Here is a 22,526-nt window from a genome sequence, read left to right as displayed (position 1 = left end):
TAAACATGACTTAGAAATAAAAGTTTCCTCTTATGGGCTGCATTCCACCTGCTCAATACCTCCACAGGGCCCCCCTTTTCACTCCTCACAGTCCCCTTTCCCTCCTCTCCTTTCTGTATCCCACCCTCCACAACACAAGGCCCTCCACAATTCTATGACACCCTCCCTCAGGGGGACTTTTTATCTTGCACTACCTCCCCTTACACTGCTCTACCTCACCTCCCTCCCCGTTACCTGCACTACCCACTCCCCTACCCCTACCCCTACCTACCATACCACAGACCACCCTTTATCTTGCCCTACCTCCTCTCCCAAGGGGAGCCTGTAGCACCTTTCCTTCTCTACCCATGCCCCCTTAATCCTGCCCTACTTTACTCCTTCCCCTTTTTCCCTCTACAGGGAACTCGTTTCATTACTCATTACCACAGAACCTTTTAGAAGTCCTGGGGGTACTTGTAACAGTACAAGGAATTTAACCAACGATTCCTTTACAGATATGGGCCCGACGGCAGGATTTGAACCCAGGTCTTCAAGGCTGCACTGCAAGCACTTAACCACTACGCCACTGCAGTTAGTTGGTATACAGTGGAGCAGGGTGCCAGATGTCATATCTTCGTTGGCTTCATTGATCATGTTTCACAATGCAAACGGGTATGCTCCCATGGGCATGCAGGAGAAAGATATACATGCCAGAAACCTGCTCTCACAAGCTGAGAGGCCAGTGGCGCAAGTGATAAGTGCATGGTCTTGCAATACAGGCGACCTGAGTTCTAATCCCACAATAGGTGTGTCATTCTTGTTATTTCTTTTTTTTTCAGTGAAAATGAGTATTCAAGGCCCAGAGTGACCAGCCCACAACTAATCCCACACCAATACCTGCATTCCCATTAACCGTTGTGGCTTTGTTTTGTGCACTCTTGCCTTGGTAACCCCCATAGATAAGCTTGTCTCTCTGCTCCCAACTGACTGGAAAAAATGAGGGGGAAAAGGGTAAACCTACGGCTCATGGTCAGTAAGATAATTGCGCTGGGCCTCAAACAGGACACCTTCTCGAGGTGCTGTCAGGTGACCACAGGCCCCTGCATAGCAAGCAAACCTGTATCAGCATCTCACCTGCAACTGAAGGTGTCACCTGCAGGCTACACATAGGATGGGGCAGTAGGTGCATTAACCCTTTGGCCTATTGGCCCTCCTTCCTCTGAGATCAAGAATCATAATTTTCATGATGCCTTCCTTTGGCACATTAGACCTAGCTTCCACCCCAGTTCAGAGGATGTTTAGTTTCACGGAGAGAGGCTAATCATTGGGAGGTATGAGCCACTAAAAGCTAAGCAGGTCATTAAGTCTTTGGCTTCGTGATGGGGGGGTTTGGGTGCATTCATATGCATTGGGCACGCTTCTGTCCTCTGCGGCTGTCTGTTTATTTATTGCTGCCTGGTAATAATTTTTCAAATGTAAACACTCTGCTCTGAAAGGTGAAAGATTTGACAGGCTCTTGATGTAGTGAGCCTTTCCCACTCATTGCCCTGGGGGTGAATGTCATGGCACAGGGCTGCTTTCTGCCTTCAACTTTATCCATTTTGGAGAGGCTGTCTCTGCCACTGACCAGCAGGGCCTAATCCTGGAGTGCAACGGGGCGAGGTCTGCGCCCTGCGTCCTCCACGCGTCCCTAACGCTCCCAAACGCGACCACAGCCCTTACAGGCACAGCCCTATGTCCGATGAGCCTCTATGGTGCAGTCACCCATGCAGCTTAGGGTTAGGATCAGTGCTTGTCAGTGTAGGCCTTGCCACCCAGGTCCCGTAGAGTGTCACAGCCTGCGCCATAATCCCCTAGTGATGGTGACCATGGTGACAATGATCTTGCTGGAATACTGATGCCTTATTTCCCTCCCAGAAGCCCCAGGAGCCTAGTGAAATGAAGGGGTGTGCACCTCTCAGTGTCCTCTGTTTGCCCTCTGTCCAAGTGAAATTAGTTCTGGGATCTGCAGGCAAATGTATCCATTCGGGAGAGAGATAGCAATAGGAAGGCTCTTTCTTCAGGCACAGTGGAGAGGGCTCAGAGAACTGCATGCCTGACACATCTTTCCTCATCCCTCGCTCATCTTGTTCCCTAACTTCGTACTCTCTGCCAGACCGTGTTTCCTTTACTGCCAACCCTCCCATTTTTATTTCAACCTCACCCCTCGTCTTCCACCTACTACCTACTCTATTATGCTTCTCCTTTTTTCCTTTCTTCTATGGCCCTTTGAAAAGGTGCAAAGGCCTTGCTAAGCCCCATGAAGGAAATCTAACAACAAAAGATGTATTCCTAACTTATGGGAGGTGCTGTGAGACGAGTAAGAGTGGGTGCAGAGGTGATTGGGTTGTTGAGGTGGGAAAGGCCTTGGAAGCTGTGTGCAAAGATTGCAAGGACAAGATGCTAAGTGCCAGTTTGCATGTCACCCTGCAAGCTGGACCCTGTAGAATTGAGCTTGTGTGTAAACTAGAAACACATAGGTCAATAGACATTTTTTGGCTGTTAAGTGCCATCACCCGGCCTAGGCAGTGCGGTTATTTGCCTGCCTGCCTGCTTGCTGCAACTGCTGCTTGCCCTTATATTACAGGTGTTGTGACTTTCTTTGAAAACTATTTTCATCGTTGAACCTGGAGTGAGGAGCAGAAAGTAGTCATGTTAGCTGGACTGCAAACAGTGAATGAGAACCCTCATAATCCCGAAAGCACTTGGAGAGGAAGATAGGGCAAGAGTGGGAGCATTAGAGTGGATTGAGTGGTGTGAATGTCACTTGCCAGTGGTGCTTGCAAAATGCAGGGATGGTAGCAGTACCTGGCTGCGCTAGCTAGAGTTGAGGGAGAGGGCTATGTTGGGCATTCCATGCCTCCTTTTACATTATGGGATAGAGAGGCAGATAGTTTCAGGCAAGAGAGAAGTTGAGGGCTTTTTGATTTGATGGATACCCAGTGCAAAGGCCCTGTATCTCACAGCATTGCATGCTCTGTGTTTGCTAAAGCATTCAGTCCAGGTGCAATACACTACGTCCTGGAAACACTTGTTTAAAGGTACGTTATAAATGACTTATCATATCATCCACACAGCATGCAATGCTGCAAAGGCAGTACGTAGCCCGTAGTCCAGTCGATCACTGCACACTCTCTAAACATGACTTAGAAATAAAAGTTTCCTCTTATGGGCTGCATTCCACCTGCTCAATATCTCCACAGGGCCCCCCTTTTCATTCCTCACAGTCCCCTTTCCCTCCTCTCCTTTCTGTATCTCACCCTCCACAACACAAGGCCCTCCACAATTCTATGACACCCTCCCTCAGGGGGACTTTTTATCTTGCACTACCTCCCCTTACGCTGCTCTACCTCATCTGCCTCCCCGTTACCTGCACTACCCACTCCCCTACCCCTACCTACCATACCACAGACCACCCTTTATCTTGCCCTACCTCCTCTCCCAAGGGGACCCTGTAGCACCTTTCCTTCTCTACCCATGCCCCCTTAATCCTGCCCTACTTTACTCCTTCCCCTTTTTCCCTCTACAGGGAACTCTTTTCATTACTCATTACCACAGAACCTTTTAGAAGTCCTGGGGGTACTTGTAACAGTACAAGGAATTTAACCAACGATTCCTTTACAGATATGGGCCCCATGGCAGGATTTGAACCCAGGTCTTCAAGGCTGCACTGCAAGCACTTAACCACTACGCCACTGCAGTTACTTGGTATACAGTGGAGCGGGGGGGCCAGATGTCATATCTTCGTTGGCTTCATTGATCATGTTTCACAATGCAAACGGGTATGCTCCCATGGGCATGCAGGAGAAAGATATACATGCCAGAAACCTGCTCTCACAAGCTGAGAGGCCAGTGGCGCAAGTGATAAGTGCATGGTCTTGCAATGCAGGCGACCTGAGTTCTAATCCCACAATAGGTGTGTCATTCTTGTTTTTTCTTTTTTTTTCAGTGAAAATGAGTATTCAAGGCCCAGAGTGACCAGCCCACAACTAATCCCACACCAATACCTGCATTCCCATTAACCGTTGTGGCTTTGTTTTGTGCACTCTTGCCTTGGTAACCCCCATAGATAAGCTTGTCTCTCTGCTCCCAACTGACTGGAAAAAATGAGGGGGAAAAGTGAAACCTACGGCTCATGGTCAGTAAGATAATTGCACTGGGCCTCAAACAGGACACCTTCTCGAGGTGCTGTCAGGTGACCACAGGCCCCTGCATAGCAAGCAAACCTGTATCTCACCTGCAACTGAAGGTGTCACCTGCAGGCTACACATAGGATGGGGCAGTAGGTGCATTAACCCTTTGGCCTATTGGCCCTCCTTCCTCTGAGATCAAGAATCATAATTTTCATGATGCCTTCCTTTGGCACATTAGACCTAGCTTCCACCCCAGTTCAGAGGATGTTTAGTTTCACGGAGAGAGGCTAATCATTGGGAGGTATGAGCCACTAAAAGCTAAGCAGGTCATTAAGTCTTTGGCTTCGTCATGGGGGGGTTTGGGTGCATTCATATGCATTGGGCACGCTTCTGTCCTCTGCGGCTGTCTGTTTATTTATTGCTGCCTGGTAATAATTTTTCAAATGTAAACACTCTGCTCTGAAAGGTGAAAGATTTGACAGGCTCTTGATGTAGTGAGCCTTTCCCACTCATTGCCCTGGGGGTGAAAGTCATGGCACAGGGCTGCTTTCTGCCTTCAACTTTATCCATTTTGGAGAGGCTGGCTCTGCCACTGACCAGCAGGGCCTAATCCTGGAGTGCAACGGGGAGAGGTCTGCGCCCTGCGTCCTCCACGCGTCCCTAACGCTCCCAAACGCGACCACAGCCCTATGTCCGATGAGCCTCTATGGTGCAGTCACCCATGCAGCTTAGGGTTAGGATCAGTGCTTGTCAGTGTAGGCCTTGCCACCCAGGTCCCGTAGAGTGTCACAGCCTGCGCCATAATCCCCTAGTGATGGTGACCATGGTGACAATGATCTTGCTGGAATACTGATGCCTTATTTCCATCCCAGAAGCCCCAGGAGCCTAGTGAAATGAAGGGGTGTACACCTCTCAGTGTCCTCTGTTTGCCCTCTGTCCAAGTGAAATTAGTTCTGGGATCTGCAGGCAAATGTATCCATTCGGGAGAGAGATAGCAATAGGAAGGCTCTTTCTTCAGGCACAGTGGAGAGGGCTCAGAGAACTGCATGCCTGAGACATCTTTCCTCATCCCTCGCTCATCTTGTTCCCTAACTTCGTACTCTCTGCCAGACCATGTTTCCTTTACTGCCAACCCTCCTATTTTTATTTCAACCTCACCCCTCGTCTTCCACCTACTACCTACTCTATTATGCTTCTCCTTTTTTCCTTTCTTCTATGGCCCTTTGAAAAGGTGCAAAGGCCTTGCTAAGCCCCATGAAGGAAATCTAACAACAAAAGATGTATTCCTAACTTATGGGAGGTGCTGTGAGACGAGTAAGAGTGGGTGCAGAGGTGATTGGGTTGTTGAGGTGGGAAAGGCCTTGGAAGCTGTGTGCAAAGATTGCAAGGACAAGATGCTAAGTGCCAGTTTGCATGTCACCCTGCAAGCTGGACCCTGTAGAATTGAGCTTTTGTGTAAACTAGAAACACATAGGTCAATAGACATTTTTTGGCTGTTAAGTGCCATCACCCGGCCTAGGCAGTGCGGTTATTTGCCTGCCTGCCTGCTTGCTGCAACTGCTGCTTGCCCTTATATTACAGGTGTTGTGACTTTCTTTGAAAACTATTTTCATCGTTGAACCTGGAGTGAGGAGCAGAAAGTAGTCAAGTTAGCTGGACTGCAAACAGTGAATGAGAACCCTCATAATCCCGAAAGCACTTGGAGAGGAAGATAGGGCAAGAGTGGGAGCATTAGAGTGGATTGAGTGGTGTGAATGTCACTTGCCAGTGGTGCTTGCAAAATGCAGGGATGGTAGCAGTACCTGGCTGTGCTAGCTAGAGTTGAGGGAGAGGGCTATGTTGGGCATTCCATGCCTCCTTTTACATTATGGGATAGAGAGGCAGATAGTTTCAGGCAAGAGAGAAGTTGAGGGCTTTTTGATTTGATGGATACCCAGTGCAAAGGCCCTGTATCTCACAGCATTGCATGCTCTGTGTTTGCTAAAGCATTCAGTCCAGGTGCAATACACTACGTCCTGGAAACACTTGTTTAAAGGTACGTTATAAATGACTTATCATATCATCCACACAGCATGCAATGCTGCAAAGGCAGTACGTAGCCCGTAGTCCAGTCGATCACTGCACACTCTCTAAACATGACTTAGAAATAAAAGTTTCCTCTTATGGGCTGCATTCCACCTGCTCAATACCTCCACAGGGCCCCCCTTTTCACTCCTCACAGTCCCCTTTCCCTCCTCTCCTTTCTGTATCCCACCCTCCACAACACAAGGCCCTCCACAATTCTATGACACCCTCCCTCAGGGGGACTTTTTATCTTGCACTACCTCCCCTTACACTGCTCTACCTCACCTCCCTCCCCGTTACCTGCACTACCCACTCCCCTACCCCACCCTTTATCTTGCCCTACCTCCTCTCCCAAGGGGACCCTGTAGCACCTTTCCTTCTCTACCCATGCCCCCTTAATCCTGCCCTACTTTACTCCTTCCCCTTTTTCCCTCTACAGGGAACTCTTTTCATTACTCATTACCACAGAACCTTTTAGAAGTCCTGGGGGTACTTGTAACAGTACAAGGAATTTAACCAACGATTCCTTTACAGATATGGGCCCCATGGCAGGATTTGAACCCAGGTCTTCAAGGCTGCACTGCAAGCACTTAACCACTACGCCACTGCAGTTACTTGGTATACAGTGGAGCGGGGGGGCCAGATGTCATATCTTCGTTGGCTTCATTGATCATGTTTCACAATGCAAACGGGTATGCTCCCATGGGCATGCAGGAGAAAGATATACATGCCAGAAACCTGCTCTCACAAGCTGAGAGGCCAGTGGCGCAAGTGATAAGTGCATGGTCTTGCAATGCAGGCGACCTGAGTTCTAATCCCACAATAGGTGTGTCATTCTTGTTTTTTCTTTTTTTTTCAGTGAAAATGAGTATTCAAGGCCCAGAGTGACCAGCCCACAACTAATCCCACACCAATACCTGCATTCCCATTAACCGTTGTGGCTTTGTTTTGTGCACTCTTGCCTTGGTAACCCCCATAGATAAGCTTGTCTCTCTGCTCCCAACTGACTGGAAAAAATGAGGGGGAAAAGTGAAACCTACGGCTCATGGTCAGTAAGATAATTGCACTGGGCCTCAAACAGGACACCTTCTCGAGGTGCTGTCAGGTGACCACAGGCCCCTGCATAGCAAGCAAACCTGTATCTCACCTGCAACTGAAGGTGTCACCTGCAGGCTACACATAGGATGGGGCAGTAGGTGCATTAACCCTTTGGCCTATTGGCCCTCCTTCCTCTGAGATCAAGAATCATAATTTTCATGATGCCTTCCTTTGGCACATTAGACCTAGCTTCCACCCCAGTTCAGAGGATGTTTAGTTTCACGGAGAGAGGCTAATCATTGGGAGGTATGAGCCACTAAAAGCTAAGCAGGTCATTAAGTCTTTGGCTTCGTCATGGGGGGGTTTGGGTGCATTCATATGCATTGGGCACGCTTCTGTCCTCTGCGGCTGTCTGTTTATTTATTGCTGCCTGGTAATAATTTTTCAAATGTAAACACTCTGCTCTGAAAGGTGAAAGATTTGACAGGCTCTTGATGTAGTGAGCCTTTCCCACTCATTGCCCTGGGGGTGAAAGTCATGGCACAGGGCTGCTTTCTGCCTTCAACTTTATCCATTTTGGAGAGGCTGGCTCTGCCACTGACCAGCAGGGCCTAATCCTGGAGTGCAACGGGGAGAGGTCTGCGCCCTGCGTCCTCCACGCGTCCCTAACGCTCCCAAACGCGACCACAGCCCTATGTCCGATGAGCCTCTATGGTGCAGTCACCCATGCAGCTTAGGGTTAGGATCAGTGCTTGTCAGTGTAGGCCTTGCCACCCAGGTCCCGTAGAGTGTCACAGCCTGCGCCATAATCCCCTAGTGATGGTGACCATGGTGACAATGATCTTGCTGGAATACTGATGCCTTATTTCCATCCCAGAAGCCCCAGGAGCCTAGTGAAATGAAGGGGTGTACACCTCTCAGTGTCCTCTGTTTGCCCTCTGTCCAAGTGAAATTAGTTCTGGGATCTGCAGGCAAATGTATCCATTCGGGAGAGAGATAGCAATAGGAAGGCTCTTTCTTCAGGCACAGTGGAGAGGGCTCAGAGAACTGCATGCCTGAGACATCTTTCCTCATCCCTCGCTCATCTTGTTCCCTAACTTCGTACTCTCTGCCAGACCATGTTTCCTTTACTGCCAACCCTCCTATTTTTATTTCAACCTCACCCCTCGTCTTCCACCTACTACCTACTCTATTATGCTTCTCCTTTTTTCCTTTCTTCTATGGCCCTTTGAAAAGGTGCAAAGGCCTTGCTAAGCCCCATGAAGGAAATCTAACAACAAAAGATGTATTCCTAACTTATGGGAGGTGCTGTGAGACGAGTAAGAGTGGGTGCAGAGGTGATTGGGTTGTTGAGGTGGGAAAGGCCTTGGAAGCTGTGTGCAAAGATTGCAAGGACAAGATGCTAAGTGCCAGTTTGCATGTCACCCTGCAAGCTGGACCCTGTAGAATTGAGCTTTTGTGTAAACTAGAAACACATAGGTCAATAGACATTTTTTGGCTGTTAAGTGCCATCACCCGGCCTAGGCAGTGCGGTTATTTGCCTGCCTGCCTGCTTGCTGCAACTGCTGCTTGCCCTTATATTACAGGTGTTGTGACTTTCTTTGAAAACTATTTTCATCGTTGAACCTGGAGTGAGGAGCAGAAAGTAGTCAAGTTAGCTGGACTGCAAACAGTGAATGAGAACCCTCATAATCCCGAAAGCACTTGGAGAGGAAGATAGGGCAAGAGTGGGAGCATTAGAGTGGATTGAGTGGTGTGAATGTCACTTGCCAGTGGTGCTTGCAAAATGCAGGGATGGTAGCAGTACCTGGCTGTGCTAGCTAGAGTTGAGGGAGAGGGCTATGTTGGGCATTCCATGCCTCCTTTTACATTATGGGATAGAGAGGCAGATAGTTTCAGGCAAGAGAGAAGTTGAGGGCTTTTTGATTTGATGGATACCCAGTGCAAAGGCCCTGTATCTCACAGCATTGCATGCTCTGTGTTTGCTAAAGCATTCAGTCCAGGTGCAATACACTACGTCCTGGAAACACTTGTTTAAAGGTACGTTATAAATGACTTATCATATCATCCACACAGCATGCAATGCTGCAAAGGCAGTACGTAGCCCGTAGTCCAGTCGATCACTGCACACTCTCTAAACATGACTTAGAAATAAAAGTTTCCTCTTATGGGCTGCATTCCACCTGCTCAATACCTCCACAGGGCCCCCCTTTTCACTCCTCACAGTCCCCTTTCCCTCCTCTCCTTTCTGTATCCCACCCTCCACAACACAAGGCCCTCCACAATTCTATGACACCCTCCCTCAGGGGGACTTTTTATCTTGCACTACCTCCCCTTACACTGCTCTACCTCACCTCCCTCCCCGTTACCTGCACTACCCACTCCCCTACCCCACCCTTTATCTTGCCCTACCTCCTCTCCCAAGGGGACCCTGTAGCACCTTTCCTTCTCTACCCATGCCCCCTTAATCCTGCCCTACTTTACTCCTTCCCCTTTTTCCCTCTACAGGGAACTCTTTTCATTACTCATTACCACAGAACCTTTTAGAAGTCCTGGGGGTACTTGTAACAGTACAAGGAATTTAACCAACGATTCCTTTACAGATATGGGCCCGATGGCAGGATTTGAACCCAGGTCTTCAAGGCTGCACTGCAAGCACTTAACCACTACGCCACTGCAGTTAGTTGGTATACAGTGGAGCAGGGGGCCAGATGTCATATCTTCGTTGGCTTCATTGATCATGTTTCACAATGCAAACGGGTATGCTCCCATGGGCATGCAGGAGAAAGATATACATGCCAGAAACCTGCTCTCACAAGCTGAGAGGCCAGTGGCGCAAGTGATAAGTGCATGGTCTTGCAATGCAGGCGACCTGAGTTCTAATCCCACAATAGGTGTGTCATTCTTGTTTTTTCTTTTTTTTCTGTGAAAATGAGTATTCAAGGCCCAGAGTGACCAGCCCACAACTAATCCCACACCAATACCTGCATTCCCATTAACCGTTGTGGCTTTGTTTTGTGCACTCTTGCCTTGGTAACCCCCATAGATAAGCTTGTCTCTCTGCTCCCAACTGACTGGAAAAAATGAGGGGGAAAAGTGAAACCTACGGCTCATGGTCAGTAAGATAATTGCGCTGGGCCTCAAACAGGACACCTTCTCGAGGTGCTGTCAGGTGACCACAGGCCCCTGCATAGCAAGCAAACCTGTATCTCACCTGCAACTGAAGGTGTCACCTGCAGGCTACACATAGGATGGGGCAGTAGGTGCATTAACCCTTTGGCCTATTGGCCCTCCTTCCTCTGAGATCAAGAATCATAATTTTCATGATGCCTTCCTTTGGCACATTAGACCTAGCTTCCACCCCAGTTCAGAGGATGTTTAGTTTCACGGAGAGAGGCTAATCATTGGGAGGTATGAGCCACTAAAAGCTAAGCAGGTCATTAAGTCTTTGGCTTCGTCATGGGGGGGTTTGGGTGCATTCATATGCATTGGGCACGCTTCTGTCCTCTGCGGCTGTCTGTTTATTTATTGCTGCCTGGTAATAATTTTTCAAATGTAAACACTCTGCTCTGAAAGGTGAAAGATTTGACAGGCTCTTGATGTAGTGAGCCTTTCCCACTCATTGCCCTGGGGGTGAAAGTCATGGCACAGGGCTGCTTTCTGCCTTCAACTTTATCCATTTTGGAGAGGCTGGCTCTGCCACTGACCAGCAGGGCCTAATCCTGGAGTGCAACGGGGAGAGGTCTGCGCCCTGCGTCCTCCACGCGTCCCTAACGCTCCCAAACGCGACCACAGCCCTTACAGACACAGCCCTATGTCCGATGAGCCTCTATGGTGCAGTCACCCATGCAGCTTAGGGTTAGGATCAGTGCTTGTCAGTGTAGGCCTTGCCACCCAGGTCCCGTAGAGTGTCACAGCCTGTGCCATAATCCCCTAGTGATGGTGACCATGGTGACAATGATCTTGCTGGAATACTGATGCCTTATTTTCCTCCCAGAAGCCCCAGGAGCCTAGTGAAATGAAGGGGTGTGCACCTCTCAGTGTCCTCTGTTATCCCTCTGTCCAAGTGAAATTAGTTCTGGGATCTGCAGGCAAATGTATCCATTCGGGAGAGAGATAGCAATAGGAAGGCTCTTTCTTCAGGCACAGTGGAGAGGGCTCAGAGAACTGCATGCCTGAGACATCTTTCCTCATCCCTCGCTCATCTTGTTCCCTAACTTCGTACTCTCTGCCAGACCGTGTTTCCTTTACTGCCAACCCTCCCATTTTTATTTCAACCTCACCCCTCGTCTTCCACCTACTACCTACTCTATTATGCTTCTCCTTTTTTCCTTTCTTCTATGGCCCTTTGAAAAGGTGCAAAGGCCTTGCTAAGCCCCATGAAGGAAATCTAACAACAAAAGATGTATTCCTAACTTATGGGAGGTGCTGTGAGACGAGTAAGAGTGGGTGCAGAGGTGATTGGGTTGTTGAGGTGGGAAAGGCCTTGGAAGCTGTGTGCAAAGATTGCAAGGACAAGATGCTAAGTGCCAGTTTGCATGTCACCCTGCAAGCTGGACCCTGTAGAATTGAGCTTTTGTGTAAACTAGAAACACATAGGTCAATAGACATTTTTTGGCTGTTAAGTGCCATCACCCGGCCTAGGCAGTGCGGTTATTTGCCTGCCTGCCTGCTTGCTGCAACTGCTGCTTGCCCTTATATTACAGGTGTTGTGACTTACTTTGAAAACTATTTTCATCGTTGAACCTGGAGTGAGGAGCAGAAAGTAGTCAAGTTAGCTGGACTGCAAACAGGGAATGAGAACCCTCATAATCCCGAAAGCACTTGGAGAGGAAGATAGGGCAAGAGTGGGAGCATTAGAGTGGATTGAGTGGTGTGAATGTCACTTGCCAGTGGTGCTTGCAAAATGCAGGGATGGTAGCAGTACCTGGCTGTGCTAGCTAGAGTTGAGGGAGAGGGCTATGTTGGGCATTCCATGCCTCCTTTTACATTATGGGATAGAGAGGCAGATAGTTTCAGGCAAGAGAGAAGTTGAGGGCTTTTTGATTTGATGGATACCCAGTGCAAAGGCCCTGTATCTCACTGCATTGCATGCTCTGTGTTTGCTAAAGCATTCAGTCCAGGTGCAATACACTACGTCCTGGAAACACTTGTTTAAAGGTACGTTATAAATGACTTATCATATCATCCACACAGCATGCAATGCTGCAAAGGCAGTACGTAGCCCGTAGTCCAGTCGATCACTGCACACTCTCTAAACATGACTTAGAAATAAAAGTTTCCTCTTATGGGCTGCATTCCACCTGCTCAATACCTCCACAGGGCCCCCCTTTTCACTCCTCACAGTCCCCTTTCCCTCCTCTCCTTTCTGTATCCCACCCTCCACAACACAAGGCCCTCCACAATTCTATGACACCCTCCCTCAGGGGGACTTTTTATCTTGCACTACCTCCCCTTACACTGCTCTACCTCACCTCCCTCCCCGTTACCTGCACTACCCACTCCCCTACCCCTACCTACCATACCACAGACCACCCTTTATCTTGCCCTACCTCCTCTCCCAAGGGGACCCTGTAGCACCTTTCCCTCTCTACCCATGCCCCCTTAATCCTGCCCTACTTTACTCCTTCCCCTTTTTCCCTCTACAGGGAACTCTTTTCATTACTCATTACCACAGAACCTTTTAGAAGTCCTGGGGGTACTTGTAACAGTACAAGGAATTTAACCAACGATTCCTTTACAGATATGGGCCCGATGGCAGGATTTGAACCCAGGTCTTCAAGGCTGCACTGCAAGCACTTAACCACTACGCCACTGCAGTTAGTTGGTATTCAGTGGAGCAGGGGGCCAGATGTCATATCTTCGTTGGCTTCATTGATCATGTTTCACAATGCAAACGGGTATGCTCCCATGGGCATGCAGGAGAAAGATATACATGCCAGAAACCGGCTCTCACAAGCTGAGAGGCCAGTGGCGCAAGTGATAAGTGCATGGTCTTGCAATGCAGGTGACCTGAGTTCTAATCCCACAATAGGTGTGTCATTCTTGTTTTTTCTTTTTTTTTCAGTGAAAATGAGTATTCAAGGCCCAGAGTGACCAGCCCACAACTAATCCCACACCAACACCTGCATTCCCATTAACCGTTGTGGCTTTCTTTTGTGCACTCTTGCCTTGGTAACCCCCATAGATAAGCTTGTCTCTCTGCTCCCAACTGACTGGAAAAAATGAGGGGGAAAAGTGAAACCTACGGCTCATGGTCAGTAAGATAATTGCGCTGGGCCTCAAACAGGACACCTTCTCGAGGTGCTGTCAGGTGACCACAGGCCCCTGCATAGCAAGCAAACCTGTATCGGCATCTCACCTGCAACTGAAGGTGTCACCTGCAGGCTACACATAGGATGGGGCAGTAGGTGCATTAACCCTTTGGCCTATTGGCCCTCCTTCCTCTGAGATCAAGAATCATAATTTTCATGATGCCTTCCTTTGGCACATGAGACCTAGCTTCCACCCCAGTTCAGAGGATGTTTAGTTTCACGGAGAGAGGCTAATCATTGGGAGGTATGAGCCACTAAAAGCTAAGCAGGTCATTAAGTCTTTGGCTTCGTCATGGGGGGGTTTGGGTGCATTCATATGCATTGGGCACGCTTCTGTCCTCTGCGGCTGTCTGTTTATTTATTGCTGCCTGGTAATAATTTTTCAAATGTAAACACTCTGCTCTGAAAGGTGAAAGATTTGACAGGCTCTTGATGTAGTGAGCCTTTCCCACTCATTGCCCTGGGGGTGAAAGTCATGGCACAGGGCTGCTTTCTGCCTTCAACTTTATCCATTTTGGAGAGGCTGGCTCTGCCACTGACCAGCAGGGCCTAATCCTGGAGTGCAACGGGGAGAGGTCTGCGCCCTGCGTCCTCCACGCGTCCCTAACGCTCCCAAACGCGACCACAGCCCTTACAGGCACAGCCCTATGTCCGATGAGCCTCTATGGTGCAGTCACCCATGCAGCTTAGGGTTAGGATCAGTGCTTGTCAGTGTAGGCCTTGCCACCCAGGTCCCGTAGAGTGTCACAGCCTGCGCCATAATCCCCTAGTGATGGTGACCATGGTGACAATGATCTTGCTGGAATACTGATGCCTTATTTTCCTCCCAGAAGCCCCAGGAGCCTAGTAAAATGAAGGGGTGTGCACCTCTCAGTGTCCTCTGTTTGCCCTCTGTCCAAGTGAAATTAGTTCTGGGATCTGCAGGCAAATGTATCCATTCGGGAGAGAGATAGCAATAGGAAGGCTCTTTCTTCAGGCACAGTGGAGAGGGCTCAGAGAACTGCATGCCTGAGACATCTTTCCTCATCCCTCGCTCATCTTGTTCCCTAACTTCGTACTCTCTGCCAGACCGTGTTTCCTTTACTGCCAACCCTCCCATTTTTATTTCAACCTCACCCCTCGTCTTCCACCTACTACCTACTCTATTATGCTTCTCCTTTTTTCCTTTCTTCTATGGCCCTTTGAAAAGGTGCAAAGGCCTTGCTAAGCCCCATGAAGGAAATCTAACAACAAAAGATGTAATCCTAACTTATGGGAGGTGCTGTGAGACGAGTAAGAGTGGGTGCAGAGGTGATTGGGTTGTTGAGGTGGGAAAGGCCTTGGAAGCTGTGTGCAAAGATTGCAAGGACAAGATGCTAAGTGCCAGTTTGCATGTCACCCTGCAAGCTGGACCCTATAGAATTGAGCTTGTGTGTAAACTAGAAACACATAGGTCAATAGACATTTTTTGGCTGTTAAGTGCCATCACCCGGCCTAGGCAGTGCGGTTATTTGCCTGCCTGCCTGCTTGCTGCAACTGCTGCTTGCCCTTATATTACAGGTGTTGTGACTTTCTTTGAAAACTATTTTCATCGTTGAACCTGGAGTGAGGAGCGGAAAGTAGTCAAGTTAGCTGGACTGCAAACAGTGAATGAGAACCCTCATAATCCCGAAAGCACTTGGAGAGGAAGATAGGGCAAGAGTGGGAGCATTAGAATGGATTGAGTGGTGTGAATGTCACTTGCCAGTGGTGCTTGCAAAATGCAGGGATGGTAGCAGTACCTGGCTGCGCTAGCTAGAGTTGAGGGAGAGGGCTATGTTGGGCATTCCATGCCTCCTTTTACATTATGGGATAGAGAGGCAGATAGTTTCAGGCAAGAGAGAAGTTGAGGGCTTTTTGATTTGATGGATACCCAGTGCAAAGGCCCTGTATCTCACAGCATTGCATGCTCTGTGTTTGCTAAAGCATTCAGTCCAGGTGCAATGCACTACTTTGCGTCCTGGAAACACTTGTTTAAAGGTACGTTATAAATGACTTATCATATCATCCACACAGCATGCAATGCTGCAAAGGCAGTACGTAGCCCGTAGTCCAGTCGATCACTGCACTCTCTCTAAACATGACTTAAAAATAAAAGTTTCCCCTTATGGGCTGCATTCCACCTACTCAATACCTCCACAGGGCCCCCCTTTTCACTCCTCACAGTCCCCTTTCCCTCCTTTCCTTTCTGTATCCCACCCTCCACAACCCAAGGCCCTCCACAATTCTATGACACCCTCCGTCAGGGGGACTTTTTATCTTGCACTACCTCCCCTTACGCTGCTCTACCTCACCTCCCTCCCCGTTACCTGCACTACCCACTCCCCTACCCCACCCTTTATCTTGCCCTACCTCCTCTCCCAAGGGGATCCTGTAGCACCTTTCCCTCTCTACCCATGCCCCCTTAATCCTGCCCTACTTTACTCCTTCCCCTTTTTCCCTCTACAGGGAACTCTTTTCATTACTCATTACCACAGAACCTTTTAGAAGTCCTGGGGGTACTTGTAACAGTACAAGGAATTTAACCAACGATTCCTTTACAGATATGGGCCCCATGGCAGGATTTGAACCCAGTTCTTCAAAGCTGCACTGCAAGCACTTAACCACTACGCCACTGCAGTTAGTTGGTATACAGTGGAGCAGGGGGCCAGATGTCATATCTTCGTTGGCTTCATTGATCATGTTTCACAATGCAAACGGGTATGCTCCCATGGGCATGCAGGAGAAAGATATACATGCCAGAAACCTGCTCTCACAAGCTGAGAGGCCAGTGGCGCAAGTGATAAGTGCATGGTCTTGCAATGCAGGCGACGTGAGTTCTAATCCCACAATAGGTGTGTCATTCTTGTTTTTTCTTTTTTTTTCAGTGAAAATGAGTATTCAAGGCCCAGAGTGACCAGCCCACAACTAATCCCACACCAATACCTGCATTCCCATTAACCGTTGTGGCTTTGTTTTGTGCACTCTTGCCTTGGTAACCCCCATAGATAAGCTTGTCTCTCTGCTCCCAACTGACTGGAAAAAATGAGGGGGAAAAGTGAAACCTACGGCTCATGGTCAGTAAGATAATTGCGCTGGGCCTCAAACAGGACACCTTCTCGAGGTGCTGTCAGGTGACCACAGGCCCCTGCATAGCAAGCAAACCTGTATCTCACCTGCAACTGAAGGTGTCACCTGCAGGCTACACATAGGATGGGGCAGTAGGTGCATTAACCCTTTGGCCTATTGGCCCTCCTTCCTCTGAGATCAAGAATCATAATTTTCATGATGCCTTCCTTTGGCACATTAGACCTAGCTTCCACCCCAGTTCAGAGGATGTTTAGTTTCACGGAGAGAGGCTAATCATTGGGAGGTATGAGCCACTAAAAGCTAAGCAGGTCATTAAGTCTTTGGCTTCGTCATGGGGGGGTTTGGGTGCATTCATATGCATTGGGCACGCTTCTGTCCTCTGCGGCTGTCTGTTTATTTATTGCTGCCTGGTAATAATTTTTCAAATGTAAACACTCTGCTCTGAAAGGTGAAAGATTTGACAGGCTCTTGATGTAGTGAGCCTTTCCCACTCATTGCCCTGGGGGTGAAAGTCATGGCACAGGGCTGCTTTCTGCCTTCAACTTTATCCATTTTGGAGAGGCTGGCTCTGCCACTGACGAGCAGGGCCTAATCCTGGAGTGCAACGGGGAGAGGTCTGCGCCCTGCGTCCTCCACGCGTCCCTAACGCTCCCTAACGCGACCACAGCCCTTACGGGCACAGCCCTATGTCCGATGAGCCTCTATGGTGCAGTCACCCATGCAGCTTAGGGTTAGGATCAGTGCTTGTCAGTGTAGGCCTTGCCACCCAGGTCCCGTAGAGTGTCACAGCCTGCGCCATAATCCCCTAGTGATGGTGACCATGGTGACAATGATCTTGCTGGAATACTGATGCCTTATTTTCCTCCCAGAAGCCCCAGGAGCCTAGTGAAATGAAGGGGTGTGCACCTCTCAGTGTCCTCTGTTTGCCCTCTGTCCAAGTGAAATTAGTTCTGGGATCTGCAGGCAAATGTATCCATTCGGGAGAGAGATAGCAATAGGAAGGCTCTTTCTTCAGGCACAGTGGAGAGGACTCAGAGAACTGCATGCCTGAGACATCTTTCCTCATCCCTCGCTCATCTTGTTCCCTAACTTCGTACTCTCTGCCAGACCGTGTTTCTTTTACTGCCAACCCTCCCATTTTTATTTCAACCTCACCCCTCGTCTTCCACCTACTACCTACTCTATTATGCTTCTCCTTTTTTCCTTTCTTCTATGGCCCTTTGAAAAGGTGCAAAGGCCTTGCTAAGCCCCATGAAGGAAATCTAACAACAAAAGATGTATTCCTAACTTATGGGAGGTGCTGTGAGACGAGTAAGAGTGGGTGCAGAGGTGATTGGGTTGTTGAGGTGGGAAAGGCCTTGGAAGCTGTGTGCAAAGATTGCAAGGACAAGATGCTAAGTGCCAGTTTGCATGTCACCCTGCAAGCTGGACCCTGTAGAATTGAGTTTGTGTGACCCTGTAAACAGACAGCCGCAGAGGACAGAAACGTGCCCAATGCATATGAATGCACCCAAACCCCCCCCCATGACGAAGCCAAAGACTTAATGACCTGCTTAGCTTTTAGTGGCTCATACCTCCCAATGATTAGCCTCTCTCCGTGAAACTAAACATCCTCTGAACTGGGGTGGAAGCTAGGTCTAATGTGCCAAAGGAAGGCATCATGAAAATTATGATTCTTGATCTCAGAGGAAGGAGGGCCAATAGGCCAAAGGGTTAATGCACCTACTGCCCCATCCTATGTGTAGCCTGCAGGTGACACCTTCAGTTGCAAGTGAGATGCTGATACAGGTTTGCTTGCTATGCAGGGGCCTGTGGTCACCTCACAGCACCTCGAGAAGGTGTCCTGTTTGAGGCCCAGCGCAATTATCTTATTGACCATGAGCCGTAGGTTTCACTTTTCCCCCTCATTTTTTCCAGTCAGTTGGGAGCAGAGAGACACGCTTATCTATGGGGGTTACCAAGGCAAGAGTGCACAAAACAAAGCCACAACGGTTAATGGGAATGCAGGTATTGGTGTGGGATTAGTTGTGGGCTGGTCACTCTGGGCCTTGAATCCTTATTTTCACTGAAAAAAAAAGAAAAAACAAGAATGACACACCTATTGTGGGATTAGAATTCAGGTCGCCTGCATTGCAAGACCATGCAATTATCACTTGCGCCACTGGTCTCTCAGCTTGTGAGAGCAGGTTTCTGGCATGTATATCTTTCTCCTGCATGCCCATGGGAGCATACCCGTTTGCATTGTGAAACATGATCAATGAAGCCAACGAAGATATGACATCTGGCCCCCCGCTCCACTGTGTACCAAGTAACTGCAGTGGTACGGAGGGGAAGGTGGTAAAGGGTCCCCTTGGGAGAGGAGGTAGGGCAAGATAAAGGGTGGTCTGTGGTATGGTAGGTAGGGGAAGGGCAGTGGGTAGTGCAGGTAACAGGGGGAGGCAGGTGAGGTAGAGCAGCGTAAGGGGAGGTTGTGCAAGATAAAAAGTCCCCCTGAGGGAGGGTGTCATAGAATTGTGGAGGGCCTTGCGTTGTGGAGGGTGGGATACAAAAAGGGGACTGCGAGGAGTGAAAAGGGGGGCCCTGTGGAGGTATTGAGCAGGTGGAATGCAGCCCATAACGGGAAACTTTTATTTTTAAGTCATGTTTAGAGAGTGTGCAGTGATCGAATGGACTACGGGCTACGTACTGCCTTTCCAGCATTGCATGCTGTGTGGATGATATGATAAGTCATTTATAACGTACCTTTAAACAAGTGTTTCCAGGACGCAAAGTAGTGCATTGCACCTGGACTGCATGCTTTAGCAAACACAGAGCATGCAATGCTGTGAGATACAGGGCCTTTGCACTGGGTATCCATCAAATCAAAAAGCCCTCAACTTCTCTCTTGCCTGATACTATCTGCCTCTCTATCCCATAATGTAAAAGGAGGCATGGAATGCCCAACATAGCCCTCTCCCTCAACTCTAGCTAGCGCAGCCAGGTACTGCTACCATCCCTGCATTTTGCAAGCACCACTGGCAAGTGACATTCACACCACTCAATCCACTCGAATGCTCCCACTCTTGCCCTATATTCCTCTCCAAGTGCTTTCGGGATTATGAGGGTTCTCATTCACTGTTTGCAGTCCAGCTAACTTGACTACTTTCTGCTCCTTACTCCAGGTTCAACGATGAAAATAGTTTTCAAAGAAAGTCACAACACGTGTAATATAAGGGCAAGCAGCAGTTGCAGCAGGCAGGCAGGCAGGCAAATAACCGCACTGCCTAGGCCGGGTGATGGCACTTAACAGCCAAAAATCTCTTTTGACCTATGTGTTTCTAGTTTACACACAAACTCAATTCTACAGGGTCCAGCTTGCAGGGTGACATGCAAACTGGCACTTAGCATCTTGTCCTTGCAATCTTTGCACACAGCTTCCAAGGCCTTTCCCACCTCAACAACCCAATCACCTCTGCACCCACTCTTACTCGTCTCAGAGCACCTCCCATAAGTTAGGAATACATCTTTTGTTGTTAGATTTCCTTCATGGGGCTTAGCAAGGCCTTTGCACCTTTTCAAAGGGCCATAGAAGAAAGGAAAAAAGGAGAAGCATAATAGAGTAGGTAGTAGGTGCAAGACGAGGGGTGAGGTTGAAATAAAAATGGGAGGGTTGACAGTAAAAGAAACACGGTCTGGCAGACAGTACGAAGTTAGGGAACAAGTTGAGCGAGGGATGAGGAAAGATGTCTCAGGCATGCAGTTCTCTGAGTCCTCTCCACTGTGCCTGAGGAAAGAGCCTTCCTATTGCTATCTCTCTCCCGAATGGATACATTTGCCTGCAGATCCCAGAACTAATGTCACTTGGACAGAGGGCAAACAGAGGGCACTGAGAGGTGCACAACCCTTCATTTCACTAGGCTCCTGGGGCTTCTGGGAGGAAAATAAGACATAAGTATTCCAGCAAGGTCATTGTCACCATGGTCACCATCACTAGGGGATTATGGCGCAGGCTGTGACACTCTACGGGACCTGGGTGGCAAGGCCTACACTGACAAGCACTGATCCTAACCCTAAGCTGCATCAGTGACTGCACCATAGAGGCTCATCGGACATAGGGCTGTGGTCGCGTTTGGGAGCGTTAGGGATGCGTGGAGGACACAGGGCGCAGACCTCTGCCTGTTACACTCCAGGATTAGGCCCTGCTGGTCAGTGGCAGAGCCAGCCTCTCCAAAATGGATAAAGTTGAAGGCAGAAAGCAGCCCTGTGCCATGACTTTCACCCCCAGGGCAATGAGTGGGAAAGGCTCATTACATCAAGAGCCTGTCAAATCTTTCACCTTTCAGAGCAGAGTGTTTACATTTGAAAAATCATTACCAGGCAGCAATAAATAAACAGACAGCCGCAGAGGACAGAAGCGTGCCCAATGCATATGAATGCACCCAAACCCCCCCCATGACGAATCCAAAGACTTAATGACCTGCTTAGCTTTTAGTGGCTCATACCTCCCAATGATTAGCCTCTCTCCGTGAAACTAAACATCCTCTGAACTGGGGTGGAAGCTAGGTCTAATGTGCCAAAGGAAGGCATCATGAAAATTATGATTCTTGATCTCAGAGGAAGGAGGGCCAATAGGCCAAAGGGTTAATGCAACTACTGCCCCATCCTATGTGTAGCCTGCAGGTGACACCTTCAGTTGCAGGTGAGATGCTGATACAGGTTTGCTTGCTATGCAGGGGCCTGTGGTCACCTCACAGCACCTCGAGAAGGTGTCCTGTTTGAGGCCCACCGCAATTATCTTATTGACCATGAGCTGTAGGTTTCACATTTCCCCCTCATTTTTTCCAGTCAGTTGGGAGCAGAGAGACAAACTTATCTATGGGGGTTACCAAGGCAAGAGTGCACAAAACAAAGCAACAACAGTTAATGGGAATGCAGGTATTGGTGTGGGATTAGTTGTGAGCTGGTCACTCTGGGCCTTGAATCCTCATTTTCACTGAAAAAAAAAAGGAAAAACAAGAATGACACACCTATTGTGGGATTAGAAATCAGGTCGCTTGTATTCCAAAACCATGCACTTATGACTTGCGCCACTGCCCTCTCAGCTTGTGAAAGCAGGTTTCTGGCATGTATATCTTTCTCCTGCATGCCCATGGGAGCATACCCGTTTGCATTGTGAAACATGATCAATGAAGCCAACGAAGATATGACATCTGTCCCCCCGCTCCACTGTATACCAAGTAACTGCAGTGGCGTAGTGGTTAAGTGTTTGCGGTGCAGGTAACAGGGGGAGGCAGGTGAGGTAGAGCAGCGTAAGGGGAGGTTGTGCAAGATAAAAAGTCCCCCTGAGGGAGGGTGTCATAGAATTGTGGAGGGCTTTCCGTTGTGGAGGGTGGGATACACAAAGGGGACTGCGAGGAGTGAAAAGGGGGGCCCTGTGGAAGTATTGAGCAGGTTGAATGCAGGTTGTGCAAGATAAAAAGTCCCCCAGAGGGAGGATGTCGTTGAATTGTGGAGGGCCTTGCGTTGTGGAGGGTGGGATACAGAAAGGGGACTGCGAGGAGTGAAAAGGGGGGCCCTGTGGAGGTATTGAGCAGGTGGAATGCAGCCCATAACGGGACACTTTTATTTTTAAGTCATGTTTAGAGAGTGTGCAGTGATCGAATGGACTACGGGCTACGTACTGCCTTTCCAGCATTGCATGCTGTGTGGATGATATGATCAGTCATTTATAACGTACCTTTAAACAAGTGTTTCCAGGACGCAAAGTAGTGCATTGCACCTGGACTGCATGCTTTAGCAAACACAGAGCATGCAATGCTGTGAGATACGAGGCCGTTGCACTGGGTATCCATCAAATCAAAAAGCCCTCAACTTCTCTCTTGCCTGATACTAT

The sequence above is a fragment of the Ambystoma mexicanum genome, chromosome 5q, assembly GCF_040938575.1.
Source record: "Ambystoma mexicanum isolate Mex_15411 chromosome 5q, UKY_AmexF1_1, whole genome shotgun sequence".
Classification (NCBI taxonomy): domain Eukaryota; kingdom Metazoa; phylum Chordata; class Amphibia; order Caudata; family Ambystomatidae; genus Ambystoma; species Ambystoma mexicanum.
The sequence above is the reverse complement of the archived record's forward strand: the minus strand, read 5'-3'. Positions refer to the sequence as shown.